General features: G+C 43.0%; 1 pseudogene; it reads right to left on the minus strand.

The window, feature by feature from the left end:
• Window positions 1–213: 213 nt before the first annotated feature.
• On the minus strand, window positions 214–3,317 carry LOC116458372 (large ribosomal subunit protein eL15-like; annotated as a pseudogene).
• Window positions 3,318–3,969: the final 652 nt, after the last annotated feature.

Consider the following 3,969-nt stretch of genomic DNA (forward strand, 5'->3'; position numbering starts at 1 on the left):
CCTTTGGATATATACCCAGGAACAGGATGGCTGGGTCAAACATAAACCTCGGTTTCTTAATCTGTTAAATAGGGAGAAGTGTAATAGCCTGAGCTTGTGTGCCTTGGGCTGCTGGCACATCAGCAAGTGCAAAGAGGTATGGCCATTGGAGGGTTTTTTTTTTGACTGTCCTAAATTGTTTCTTAGGTGTGAATTTTACAAACATTATTTATATTAGCGGTAACGGTGGAGCCAGAGTATTGCACCTTCTCCAAGCTGCACAGCGAGAACCACTAATAGTGTGGTGGAACTTACAGCCCTTTCCAAGGCCACAGCTCTTTGAGCCTGCAGCTATCAGCCCATTCATCTCCCCGTGCTTGTGGACTGGTGTGGTGATTCACAGGGTGTCAGGATTTCTTCTGACAGCTTTATGGAATGTATCAATGAGGATAACCTCAAAAAATTTGTATGAAGAATCCTTACCAACCCAGTGAGAATTCAGGCCTCTTACAGGCCCACAGTAGCATCCAGCTCACTCTTCTGCAATGAACCGAAGGCTTCGAGCAAACTTTAGCTGGTTAACAACCAGGATGGACAGGCTTGCTGTAAGTTGCACCCGTAGGAACTGGGTGTTTTCCGCCACCATGGCGCACGTGAATCCTATAAATAACGTAACCTGACTTGGCCTTCTATCCCAGTCTGTGCGCCTTGTGTCTGACTTGAGGGATGGGAAAGAACCCAGAAGAGAGGGTCAATGGAAATGTTGTCTTTGACAAACACTCCTAAGAGGCCAGGAGAAATGACTGAAAGGGTTTTACTGAAATGGGTCCAGTTAAACAATCCATTACGGTATTGTATTTTTCTGCTAACATGTCTGTCCACTAGCCTGAAAACTCCTTTAGTCTTCTCGTGCCCTGTAACTTTGCTTGGTCTTGTATCTCTCAGAAGAAAGTGCATTCTTCTCAGTCCACATTGTGGGCTACTCAATCAGTTAAAAGTTGGAATCCCCAGGACCTGTCCTTAGCCCCTTTTCTTCTGGTGCTCTCGTAACCTTCCTTGGCCTTGTATCCATTAGAAGAAACTGCATTACATCAGACTGCTTCTTCCTCCATGGCTCCTGGATGTCTTTGTGTGTACCCATCTTGGCTTACTGGATGGCTGCTGCCAGATGGAAAGGCTGTTGGAATTACTAAAATGCAGAGATGCTCTGTACTGACTGGCAAACAGCCACCATCAAAGCCCCTCTTCCTGCATCCCTTGCCCAGTGCCTGCTGATCACCTTGGCTGCATTGGCTGCAGGTTTCCTCACCCGGACTCCCATCAGCATCAGCTAAAGTTTCACATCTGGTCCAGATGCCTTGTGACATGGTGTCCTTGTTGTCATTATCAAGGTCATTTTTGAGTCCTTAGTACCTTGGCCGTGCCCACGGCTAAATGCCATCGATGCCCTTGGGGAGAAGCATCACCCACCTGACGAGTTAGTGGTTGTTTACACTCTCTAGAAACAAAAAGAAAGGTGATTTTTAGATTTTTCCATCTGACTCTTTGTTTTTGGCCAGCTGGGTGGGGTCAAGGTCAGATTTTGGCTGTGAGTGTCTATTAACACGTGCACTTTTGCTTCACAAATGGAGGAAAAACCTGTTAATGGTAGAGCCTTTGGATAATTCAGGCAAGGATTAGACTGAAGATGACCTTGACTTTGGAGATAATGAAATTTAATTATGCAAATACAATTGGAACACTGAAAGCACATAAGCGAAATTGTTTTTGAGCACCCAAGTCACTCTTTAAAGTGGTGACCACTGGCGGGATTGTGATTCAAGCTAGGTAGGCTGTGGGCTATTCACATAAAGAATATCAGTGAGACTAGTTCTTTTCAAAGATCTTGTTGATTTCTCTGTTCATTTATTGCAAATGACTGAAGACTTGTTCCATGTTTTCTATCTCCTCCAGAAGTGATTTTTAAAATCTTTTAATGCCTAGGGCATATTCATTCATTCAATAAGCAGTTTTTGAGGCTTTACTCTGTGCCAGACATTTGTGCTAATTGCTGGGAACAAAGGCACAAAACTGTATTTACTAAAGGAGTTTTCAGGCTAGTGGCTAGACATGTTAACAAAAAATACGTAATACCATAAATGAGTTGTTTTACTGGACATCTTTCAGTCATTTCCCTGGCCTCTTAGGAATGTTTGTCAAAGACAACATTTCCATTCTTTCAGAAACATTTGCTTAGCGTGACTCTCTCTTCTGGTTTCCCTTCCATTTCTCAGGCTGTTTCTTCTCAATTGTGGGCTACTTGTATTAGTCAGTTCTCACACTGCTGATAAAGACATACCCAAGACTGGGTTATTAATGAGGAAAAAGAGGTTTAAAGGATTCACTGTTCCACATGCTCAGGGAGGCCTCACAATCATGGTAGAAGGCAAAAGGCAAGTCTTACATGGTGGCAGACAAGAGAGAATGAGAACAAAGTGAAAGGGGTTTTCCCCTATAAAACCATCAGCTCTCGTGAGACTTATTCACTACCATGAATAAGTATGAATAAGTATGGGGGAAACCACCCCCATGATTCAGTTATCTCCCACCGGGTCCCTCCTACAACATGTGGGAATTATGAGAGCTACAATTCAAGATGAGATTTGGGTAGGGACACAGCCAAACCATATCACTATCCAAACAATTAAAAGTCGGAATTCCCCAGGACCTGTCCTAAGCCTCTTTCTCTTCTCATGCTCTGTGCTCTTCCTAGAACATTTCTTTCACTTCCATTGCTTTAATTACCATTGCTGTGCCAGTCTCTTAAGGGCAACCCTCTCTTCCAGAGCAATGCGTCCAACAGCCCATTGGATGTCTCTCCTTAGACATCTCACAGGCTGCTTGAAACTCAACATGTCCTAGATAGAATAGTTGTTCTCTGGACCACACCCACCCCCTCTTTCTAGTCTAATGTCCTAGATGTTTTGTTAATGACATTACTGTCCACCCAGTTGGTCAAGCCAGAAACCCAACAATTACCTGGCATTCCTCTCCCTATACCTCATATCCAACAAATCATCAAGTTTTGTTAGTTCTACCTCCCTCTGTATCTCTGGAGTGTTTCTCGAGCACCACAGCCACCATGCCTGTCTAAGTCCTCACAGTCTCATACCTGGGTGGGGTAACGTTCTGGTGTTTCTAGCTCCACTGTTGCTCCCCTGCAGGCCTTCTTCCACATGGCAGATATGGTGATCTGCTTCAATTGTAGATCTGATTATGTCTACAGCAGTTGCATTTGGAGGTCTGCCGAACTTATAAGCCTCTCCTTCACAGAGACGTGTGCTGATTCCTGAAGCCATGTTTGCATCATGACAGTTGGAGTTCCCTTGCCTTGCTCATAGCTCATTGAGTTAGGGATGAATACGCTGACCCAAGCTGGCTTAATTGAATTCTTTCTCCATGAAGTTTGAATTGGGGTCAATAACCACTGTTGTGTGTGTCTCTCTGTATGGCCAGACCCTTTGTTTTGTTTTGCTTTGTTTTTCTTTCTTCCTTTCTTTTCATTTCCTTTCCTTCCTTCATCTTTCTTTTTCCCTTTCTCTTTTCTTTCTTTTTCATCCAGTTTTATTGAAGTATAATTGATGAATATTGTAGATATTTAAGGTGTAAAACAATGCTTTGATATACATGTACTATACATTGAGAAATAATTACTACTATCAAACTAATTCGCATATTCATCACCTCACACAGTTACTGTGTGTATGGGGTGAGAACATTTACTATGTACTGCCTTTGCAAATTTCAAGTATACAAGAAAGTATTACTGGCTATAGTCACCATGCTGTACATTAGATCTCTGGAACTTCATCCTGTGTAACTGACAGTTTGTACCCTTTGACCAATATCTCTGGAACCATTATCCCTACACCCCAGCTTCTGGCCACTGCCATTTTATTCCCTGCTTCTATGAGTTTGATTGTTTTGGATTCCACATATAAGTGAGATCAT

The sequence above is a fragment of the Hylobates moloch genome, unplaced genomic scaffold (assembly GCF_009828535.3).
Source record: "Hylobates moloch isolate HMO894 unplaced genomic scaffold, HMol_V3 SCAFFOLD_19, whole genome shotgun sequence".
In the NCBI taxonomy this organism is placed as follows: Eukaryota; Metazoa; Chordata; class Mammalia; order Primates; family Hylobatidae; genus Hylobates; species Hylobates moloch.